We start from the raw sequence: 11,700 nt of genomic DNA, 5'->3' as shown, positions 1-11,700 counted from the left end.
AGAAAGCACACCAAATCAAAGATCTCGACATGATGATGACATTTTAAAGTTAGAAAGCCAGCCGATGGTTGGATCTTAGTGTAATGAACAATCTATGACGACTCGTAGTGAGCCATTCTAGTGTTCTCCGGCTCTTGGGTTGTGTTCGGGTTGGAAAATGCTAACCTAATTTAAAATTGAGTTGGGTTTAGGTTGAGTAAGTTCAGGTTTCCTTTAATTGGGGCAGGTCGGTCAAGTTTGCTCAAGCACAGAGCAATTTGGGTTAGCTTTGGTTGGGTGCCTTAGGTTGGAATTCAGGTCGAGCCGGCTTCTAGGTCAAGTGGATTTTATTAATTATGATTATGAATGCGATCAATTTTTGGTAGAGATTAAAATAGAGAAGGTCTCACATGCAACTGGTTGTATATGAAAGATGTTACTTTCTGCATGTGGGGCCCATCTTGATGACTTGTCATGAGGCCATCTAGTCTCCTCGATCGTGTTCAGGTTGGAAAATGCTAACCCAATTTAAAATTGAATTGGGTTTGGGTTGAGCAAGTTTAGGTTTCCCTTTAATTGGGGCAAGTCGATGGTTGGGTCGAATACAAAGCAATTTGGATTACCTTTGGTTTGACGACTCAGGTTGGAATTCAAGTCGAGCCGGCTTCTAAGTCAAGTGGATTTTATTAATTGTGATTATGAATGTGATCAATTTTTGGTAGAGATTAAAATAGAGAAGGTCTCACATGCAACTGGTTGTATATGAAAGCTATCACTTTCTGCATGTGGGGCCCATCTTGATGACTTGTCATGAGGCCATGATCTAGTCTCCTCGATCGTGTTCGGGTTGGAAAATGCCAACCCAATTTAAAATTGAATTGGGTTTGGGTTGAGCAAGTTTAGGTTTTCCTTTAATTCGGGCAAGCCAGTGGTTGGGTCGAGTACAGAGCAATTTGAATTACCTTTGGTTTGACGCCTCAGGTTGGAATTCAAGTTGAGCCGGCTTCCAAGTCAAGTAGATTTTATTAATTGTGCTTATGAATGCAATCAATTTTTGGTAGAGATTAAAATAGAGAAGGTCTCACATGCAACTGGTTGTATATGAAAGTTGTCACTTTCTGCATGTGGGGCCATCTTGATGACTCGTCATAAGGCGATCTAGTCTCCTCAGTTCCTTTGATTATGTTCAAGTTGGAAAATGCCAACCCAATTTAAAATTGAGTTGGGTTCGGGTTGAGCAAGCTCAGGTTTCCTTTAATTAGGGCAAGTTAGTGGTTGGGTCCACAGAGCAATACCTTTGGCTTGGCGAGGGTTGGAATTCAGGTGGAGCCAACTTCTAAGTCAAGTGAACTTTATTAGTTGTGATTATGTATGTGATCAATTTTTGGTAGAAATTAAAATAGAGGTCTCACATGCAACTGGTTGTATATGAAAGTTGTCGCTTTCTACATGTGGGGCCTATCTTGATGACTCGTCATAAGGTTATCTAGTCTCCTCAGGTCCCTCGATCGTGTTCAGGTTGGAAAATGCCAACCCAATTTAAAATTGGGCTGGGTTTGGGTCCAGCAAATTCAGGTTGGGAATTATCACATGTATTTGGGTCAGGTTGATCAGAGTGCGTCGGGTTAGCTTTGGTTGAGCACCTTAGATTGGAATTCGGGTCAAGCCATCTTCTAAGTTGGGCAAACCTTATTAGTTTTGATTATGAATTCAATCAATTTTCGGTAGGGATTAAAATAGGAAAGGTCTTACATGCAACTGGTTGAAGCTAAAAGGTGTTAGCTTTCTGCATGTGGGGTTCGTCGCTATATATGTTTGACATCCTACTCCCCCAGTAGGGTTCGCCATCATGAAAATAGGACGACCAAAAAATCATATCAATCCAGCAAAAACCACCTAAAGACAATGAAATTCACCTGGTGGTCCACTTGATATTTTATAAAGTGAAGACAATGTCAGACCAGCTGGATGACATACATAGACTAAGGTGGACCCACACCTCAAGTATATGCATTTACAACTAGTTGAGGGTCAGATCTTATTACTGACAATTTCTAATTACAAAGAAAATAATAATAATAAATAAATAAATAAATCCTAAAACTTAAAAACTTAAAATTATAAAAACAAAGGCTCTATTATTTTGAAAGGATCCCTGACCAGATGGATAATGACCAAAATGCCCCGTGTTATTTATTATTATTATTATTTTTTAAAGTGGTACGACAGAACATTGTGGGGCCGGTGTTTTGGCTGACCTGATGATTGCACCCACCTTTTTTTAGTCATATGATAATCAGGTTGGGATCCACCTGTTTGACAGGTGACACATCACATGAACCCACAATACTTAGCTCTGGCACTTTTCTTTTAAGGTAAAAATGTAATTTTTAATTTTTTAAAAAAACTTGTTTTAAAAAGAACCCGAATTTCACAAGCATAACCGGTGTTTCCAAGCCAAAAATATGTGGGCTTCATCATAACATACGTGTAAAATCCATGCCGTCCATTTATCTTTTCGGATCTTTTGAGGGTAATCCAAAGCATGAATAGAACACACCACAGAAAAAAGAAAAAAAACAGTTAGGATTGAATGCCTACCATTGAAAACTTCTTGAGGTTTATAAAAGTTTAGGATCAAGCTAATATTTGCATTTTCCTTTCATCCATGTCTGTGTAACCTTATGAATAGGTTGGATCTGTAGGTTTCAACACATGCTTACACACGCACACACACCCTACACATGCACGCTGTGGGATTTCACCACCGTGAGTACTCGAACCCTTGACCTGGTGTTGAAACTCCTAGGAGTCTACCACCCGAGTATACCGGGTGAATCTCACTTTCAGGGGAAGTTGGAAAAGATGTCAACATCTCCCGTGTGACTTCCTACCCATTTTACCATTGTAAGTAATAAATTCTAATCTAGGTCCAATTATAAGTAATTATAATAACTTAAATAGGCTTTATAATAAAATAAATGAAAGGGCATTTTCTTTAATTTACACTATTTGCGTCCTTCAACAATTCTAAATAGTCTAGGCCTCTTTTCATAATTTAAGTTTTTGAGGATGTTTTCCATGAAAAATACTTAAAAATTGGTATCTCTAGAGAGTAATTATGACTACGGGTGTACATCAAGTCAAATCGAGTCGAGTTGGCCTTAGCTCGAACATTGGCTGACCTCAGCTCGACTCGGTCCTCGAGCTTAACTGGCCAGCTTGGCTCGGTTCGATTAGCAGCTCGGGCCGAGTTCGAGCCAAGATCGAGCCGAGTTTGCCATTGAGTCATTTCTATAAAGACCTGAATTGCAACTTCAAAATCCCATTGTTTAATTTACAAGCAGAGGCAATGATTTTACGGGCATTTTATCAAACACCTTCAAGTAACATAAAAACCAAAAAAAAAAAAAAAACAAAAAACAAAAAAACAAAGAGCTTGCTTAGTCCTTCGCTGATGAACGTCCCAATTATATACCCGAGCGAGTGTAACTTGGGTTGTTGTCACTTGGTCTCTCAAGAACTGCAGATCAGCAACAAGGACTTCTAAACTCGCTTTCGCATTTTCAAGATTCTTATGGAGAAGAGCATTTGCCTCTTCACAAGAATATTCTAGCATGACATTTGCTCCCAACCATAGATAGACTGACCCTGCATCCTCAACTTGAGCCCATGAATATATTCCCTCGGAAACTTTGAAATCAGCAATCAACGCCTCACCAGTACCCTTCTTAGCTTGCAATGTGGCAACTATATCTAGACACTTCTCAATGTTGGGGATTTTGGCCTAAAGATTCCTCTACTGAGCAAGAAGTTTCATTTCACCAACTTGTACTGCTAAAGTCTTTCTTGAAGAAAAGCAAGTGATGAGTTGATTGCTACTAGCCAAACCTTCCTTGCCACCAACCACATTTCGTTGAGTAATTTTATCAAATAGTTGGTGAGCAACATCAATGGCAAAGTAACTGAGTCACTAAACTGGTTTGATATGAGTTCGATTTGAGCTGGATTCGATTCGAGTCGAGTCAAGCTAGGGCTTGCTTGAACTCATTTTCGTACTCAAAAAATCAGCTCGACTCGGCTTGAACTCAGCTTCAAATTGAGTCGAATTGAGGTTTTTCGAGTCGAGTCGAGCAAGCTAACCGAGCTAGCTCGGTTCGTGTACACCCCTAATTATGACTAAACAAAACGAGATTAAGTTATTTTTAAGTGACAACCTGACGTAAGAGAGTATGAAAAAGTGAAGGAAGATTACTTGCTTTCTCAAGTAGAACCTTGAATACACAATATAGTTCTTGAATCCACAAAAAATAATAAGAAAAAATTCGAATATTTTTATTGACAATATGTAATGGGTATTGTTATGTGTAAAAACGGACTGAGGAGTTAGCTCAGACATTTGTATCCATTATGTGATCAGCTAGCGCTAAATGTGACCAAGGAGCTCCTCCATGATCAGAACTATAATCAATTGTTGGGAAAATCGCCTATTCGCTAAGCCCGATCATTAAAGGACGAAGTATCTCCGCTTCCGTCAGACGCCGAGCCCTACCACGGTCCCATCCATTTCTGAGCTGTTGCTCGAATCATCTCTTGGTAAAAATCTCCGAGGTATGATTCTGTATGGGACAAGACTCTGAGCCTTTACACTCAAGAAAGCCGTGCATCGTACGATAAAATGAAGAGGATGATTATCTCTGACTTCATTTTATTTCCACCAAGGAAGGAAGCTCGGTCTCAGTGCTCAGACACGACTCTCATTGGTAGGTTGGTAAGTCGGTAATCTGCTTAATGCTAAGGGAAAACTTGACCATGGCTCCTTGAAGAATCCAGGTCGGAATATTATTCCTTAGGATGGCTATGTGAGTCACATCGGATTCTCGACCTCGGTCTCCTACTACGTATTTCGACTGGTTCTGACTACTCCGATCTTATCGAAAGGATTTGTCCAAGATCTCAGCCGAAGATCTCGGAAGATAACTGCAACATGGCTCTGTTCGAAAAATCAGTTAAAGATCTTAGAAGATATTTACAATATGCTCGGGATACGATTCCCTCTACAACACGCAACTACTGAATATGGAGATTTTCCTCCATGCCACCATCCCTTTTCAACTATAAATAGGAGCACATCCAATGGTGAAAGGTACACACAACTCTACGCATAAATAGGAGTACCTCCAATGGGCATCATTATTGCCACTGCTTCTTATGATGTGGTCCACTTAAGCTTTGAATCAACATCATTTTGGGCTTTTGCATTAAAATGATATGGAAAAATGAATAAACGGTATGGATAAAACACATACAACCTATACGATCCTGCCACGTATACCTGGTGAATCTCACTTTCGGGGGAAGTTGGAAAAGATGTCAACATCTCCCATGTGACTTCCTACCCATTTTACCGTTGTAAGTAATAAATTCTAATTTTAGTCAAATTATAAGTAATTATAACAAATTACATTGGCCCTATAATAAAATAAATGAAACGGCATTTTTTTTTAAAAAATTTACTCTATCTACATCTTTCAGCATTTCTAAATATTCCAGGCCTTTTTCCATAATTTAAGTTTTTGAGGATGTTTTCCATAAAAATCCTTAAAAACTAGTATCTTTAAAGAGTAATTATGACTAAACAAAACAAGATTAACTTATTTTTAACTGGTAACCTTATGTAAGAAAGAGCATGAAAAAGTGAAGGAAGATTACCTTGCTCCTCAAGTAAGTAGAACCTCGAACACACAATATAGTTCTTGAATCCACAAAAAATAATAAGGAAAAATTTGAATATTTTTATTGATAATGTGTAATGAGTATAATTTCTCAATTATAACATTAATAAAGAAAAGAAAATTAAAACCCGAATTCATAATTATCAAAAATAGCAAAATTATAATCTTAATAAAAGTCCTAAATCAATTAAAATACAACTTATTCGAAATAATAAGTTTTTTCAAAAATAGCAAGTTTTAAATTAACTATACTGGATGATTCCTGGTATTATTACTATCAATTTCTATATTAAAAAAAAAAAACGAAAATCTAAAACTCTAAAAATAAAGAAACACAACAAAAATCAGAATTACTAAAAATAATAAGGACACTTAGGTAGTCCAATTCATTGATTCAGACCGTCCATTAGGTCCCCCATACATTTCATGGGTTACCATGCAAACATCACAGTGATTTGACAAATATAATCATTTAATCAGTAGCCTTTAATATGGACTCTCAAGATCATTCACATAAAATAGGTCCACTAGACAATTTGATCCATCTCTTTGTTAGACCCATCACAGAATGGTCATGACTCATCAGGAGGATCACACTTTCGTTTTGTCATTTATCATATGCTATACATTATTTTCTACAGTGTGGCCCACCTGATGAGTCAATGGTGCTGAATTTTTCACAAAATGACTCTCATGGTGGGGCCAACCTATTGGACGTGGTGGATGTTGTTAGAACATGCTCAAATCTTATCATGATCGTTGGATAATAGTCCGATCGTTACCTATCAATCAATCGGAGGAAACCCATAACTGGTGGTGGGCCCCACTTGTAGACCCCAATGGATGCATTTCACACCATGGTGACCGATTCACACGATTCGATCACGTCACTGTGCGAGAGAGGAATCTTTCCATGTAAAAACGCCTGGCGCAAAATACAGTATGAGAAGCTTCTATTAAACTCAGATGATTGAACGGTGGATATTAAGCGGATCAGAGCATTCCTCGGCAAAAACAATCAAGCTTGGAGATTGTGACTAGCCAACAACATGAGAGGTGAGAAAGTTCTGTGGGCCCTATCAATAATTTGGTCCCATTAGTCAACGATCTCTATCGATGAGGCACTTTCGTAGTTGACTGATAAAAAAGTGGGCCCACCACCTGAGGGACCACCAATATCAAAACATCTTTTTAGATGTTCTTCAACCTGCTTCCAAAAATGCAGTCATTTTCTAATAAATGATTTTGCGAATGGTAACTGTACACACACACTGACACACACACTCTTTCTCTCTCTCTCTAGCATTCCTTATTGTCCCTCTCTCTTACCTCAATGCAATTTAATTCCTTATGGCGTGTTACCTACTCTTGCAATGGCTAAGCAAAACACTAGACTTGTGCCGTTCATCATCGACTTTTGTGACGGTTTAAAAATTCATTTAGATCATCGAATCTAACTGGTTTACTCTTTCTGGCTGACTTTTAATGGTATCTAAAATCATGGTGGGACTCAAATTGTTTCTATTAGCTTCAATTTCGACATATGGCCACATGAATGGTGCTTGGCCAAGATTCAACTGCACGTGTTGCTTTCGTGTATGTGTAGGGTGTGCTACAAGCGAAAACGAGTTGAATCGAACCAAACACCTTGTGACCCAAGGTGTTAAAATAAACAGATTAAGACTAGATTTGAGAAAATCGACCGTTTATCCAGCCATTGCATGAAGGAGAGGATTAGTATTTTACACTGAGTTTTTTTTTTTTTGGAAGCAATGGCTTTTTATTACAATGATGGTAACTTGTAGGGCTTATTTGAACTTTCAATTTCACATGAAATGCAAGGTAAATGAGTCATCATTGACATTTCTAGTTACCCGTGTAAATATAAATTAGGACTTGTACACTGAGAGTCGATTACACTTGTAGAGGAAAGAGGTAAAGTATAATATAATCATTACATTTTAATATTATAAACCTACCGTTTTTACTATTATTTTTGGGTGAAACAAACAAGATAGTAAAATCATTATCATATTCAAATGAAAGTGATGTGACCACATAAGTATAAAAGTAAATAATCCTAACTCATTTACAACTATTTATCATTGTAATTGGATAATCAAATAGGCATGTATTGTTAACAACAATGTAATATTTTAACAAGCAAGAAATAAGGCCAAGTGCTGAGTTTTTATTGAATTTACAAGGAATGTAATGCAATCAATAAGTAAATAAAAGAAAGTAGAGAAATAAGATTACCAACGACTAAAGCTGGGCATGTCTGACCTGATCCGAACCGAACCAACGGCCTGGATCGGTGCAAATCGAGTTGGGCCATTCAAATCTGAATGGTCTTCGGATCGAGTTCGGATCGTGGTCAATCCGGACCGATCCGGAGTGGATAAACCACATGCATTCACGGTGGGCCCCAACAGAGTTTACTCAGTATGATAAAAGAGCCCTGCATTGGGCAGATGTACCACCACCAGGCCTTAAAAACTGGTTCAGAAGCAGATGGGCTGGTGTAGAAGCGGATCTGAGTAAACTTTGTGGGACCAAATGTGATTCATGCAAGTTATCCACTTCGTCCATCTCTTTTAACAGATAATTTTAGGGCTTCATTCCAAAAATGGAGTGTATCCAATTCTCAAGTGGAGCACACCATCGAAAACAGTATGAATTGAACATCTACTATTGAAAAATTATTGGGGGCCAAAGAAGTTTTAGATCAAGCTGATATTTGTTTTTTCCCTTCATCCATGTCTTTTTGATCTTATGAACAGGTTGGATGACAAATAAACATCACTGGGGCGGTGGGGCCTTATAAAGTTTTCAAAGATGGAAATCAGTACTTCTACTTTTTCCAATGGTATGGTCCACTTGAGCTTTGGATATGCATAAATTTTAGGTTCAACCCCTAACATGATCTGGAAAAACAAATGGACGATGTGGATCAACCACATGCATTCACGGTGGGCCCACATGTATTCATGCTATATCACATGCCAACTATACAGCCGTGCGTGGCCTGTGGATAAACTTCAATTTAATTTCTTGTAACACACGCAAGTGGATGTAGATTAGATACTGACAGGTTAAGTAGCTAGCCAGACTCCCACTGAAGTGACGTCACTAGGTTCTGTGGGACCCACCATGATGTATGTGTTGTATCCACACCGTCCATCATTTTGTAGAGATCATTGTAGGCCATGAGACAAAGAATGAGTCAGATCTAGATTTTGAGTGGACCACACCACATAAAACAATGGGAAGAGTGACTCCTACTGTTGAAACCTTCCGAAGGTCCACTATGATGTTTATCTGAGATCCAAAGTATTCACAAGTTAAGACAAACATGAAAGAAGGGAAAACACAAATTTCAGTTTGATCGAAAACTTTTGTGGGCCTTAGAAAATGTTAATGATGGACGTCACTCTCTCCATTATTTTCTGTGGTGGGGTCCATTTGAGCTTTAGATCTGACTCATTTTTTGGCTCCTGCCCTAAATTGATATCTCCAAATGAATGGATAGTGTGGATACAACACATACATCATGGTGGGTCTCACAGAACTTGGTCACGTCACTTCAGTAGGGAGTCTAGCTACTCAACCTGTCTGTAGCTAATCTGTGTCCCATGCAAGCTATACAGCTGTTGTAGATACGTGTCGTGCAAATATGAGCGCGTACACGCCTCGAGCTCCGAGTTGTATGAACAGCTCAAATGAGATCAAAGTTGCATGGGCCCCACCATAACGTTTATTTTCCATCTAATCAGTCAATAATGTTAAAAATACATGGATGAAGTGGAAAAACAAATTTCATATTGATCTGAAACTTCTGTGATCTAAAAAAGAGTTTTAATGGTAAACGTTCAATCCCCCCATTGTTTTTTGCAGTGTGGTCCAACTGATCTTTAGATCTGTCTTATTTTTCAGCTCAAGCCTTAAGACAAGCTCTCCAAATGGATGGACATAGTTTGACTAAAAAAACTTGCTGACTACAATACACCACCAACCAATCCACTTCTAGTTTGATATCACCCACTTGTCTCTTTCGATTCAAACGGTACCCAATTCGATCCGATTCGGTTTCCCTGACTGAGTCGGACTCGGTTCGGGTTAGGCTAGCAGTGCATCGGATCAGATCGAGTCAGCTGACCTGGACTCGGTCCCGATTCAGATCAGTTACTTAAAAATTCGGATCGAGTCAAATTGGCCACCCTCGCTAGGGATTGATGCCAAGTTTGAGTCGAGTTGGACCCAATCCGATTCGAATCAACTCGATGCCCACCTCTACCAACGACAATTTGAGCGAGCAAAGTGACCATTAGTGGTTGACAATCGTTTAAACTTATACAGTCGTGGTTTGGCCAACTGATCATGTTCGAGTAAAATCGATAATAAGAGCTTAGGGGTTTGTGATTTGACGACAAGGTCGTGGACAAAAAGCTAAACTAATCCAAACTTATTACAACATTGTGCTAGACAAAAGTGGATGGAAATTAAACCTAAGCTATACTAATTGATTCGGACTCACCCATCATTGTGATAAGTAAAAGTGGAAATGGTAAACTAAGCTAGAATAAGATAAGTGTTCATGTGGGACAAAAAAATAAATTTAAAAAAAAAGGAAAAAGTAAAAAAAACAAAGAAGAAAAAAATAGCAACGTTGTGTTGAATGACATATTTGTGTTCAGATTGGCTAAGGCCTGCAACTCTTTTTAATTATTACTTCTTCATGTGTTTGAAAATGCATTTGCATTTCTGCATTGAAAGCTGTGTTAAAAAGATTGGTTTAAATTTCTGGGGCCCACCATGATATATATGATATATCTAAGCCGTCCATCAATTTTAGTGTTACACTTTAAGGCAAGAGCCAAAAAACGAGCCTGATTTAACAATTAGGTGGCCCACACTAAAGGAAGCAATGACACCAATATGTTTTTAATAGTAGATATTCCATTCCCTAAATCTTGTGGTGTGACCCACTTGAGCTTTGTATCAGCCTCGTTATTTTTGTCAACCCTAAATTCAGCTGGCATAACAGATGAACGGGGTGGATAAGACACAAACACCATGGTGGCCCGACAAATATTTCTCATTCTCCTTGGGTTTAGAGTTCAATAAACAAAGTGTCAAATCAAACATAGATAACAAGGCTGTAATTACCCGGTGAAATAATTATTACTCACTCGAAGTGTATTTACCCTATGTTTGGAAAATCAAACACGCCCTAAATAGGCTTGATAGACGGTGGCCTTGTGTATGAGCTCCGCAGATTGCGCGATCATTTGGCCAATCAATTGATAATCTTGGCCTACTATAATTCTAATTCATGACGCGGCCAATGTCATCACATCACCATCTTACCTCTTGCTTGGGTTATGCATTCTTCCACTACCATTGCATATGTGCTCCCAATAACTTTTAACCACGTGTCATTGGAAGAGTGATCATCTCTAGTGTTTTGGTCATGGTCTACTTGGTGTGTGACCCGTCTCTAAATATTCCGTACAGTAATATCAACACGTGGTGGCATTCCAACCGTTGAATTCGACCATGGTAGATGGGGTTAATTTTAACAGCTTCAATGGTGGGTATTCCCATTCCCACTTTGGTGTGGTCCAAATTGAAATTTGGATGGATCTGATTTTTGGGCTTTCCTCCCTACCATGAGCTGCCAAAATGATGGGTGGAGGGAAATCACACACCTGAGTCCTATGAAAGTTATTGTTACTATGTCTTCCTATACACAGGTTGTATATAGAAAAGTGGCATTATTGTAGGGAATTGGCCCTTGATTTTAGGAGAAAAAGAGAACAAAGGTCCATATCCAATGCAACTGTGGGCCCTACCTATTAATTGGACTGGTTTTGGTTCTGCTACAATGTATCTTCAAACAACACTACCTCCTGTATGGAAGCGGATTGCATGGTGAGTAACTCGTAAACTCTGTGGGGTCCGCCGTGATTTATATATTTTATCC

The sequence above is a fragment of the Magnolia sinica genome, chromosome 8 (assembly GCF_029962835.1).
Source record: "Magnolia sinica isolate HGM2019 chromosome 8, MsV1, whole genome shotgun sequence".
Taxonomy (NCBI): Eukaryota; Viridiplantae; Streptophyta; class Magnoliopsida; order Magnoliales; family Magnoliaceae; genus Magnolia; species Magnolia sinica.
Note: the sequence above shows the minus strand (reverse complement) of the source record.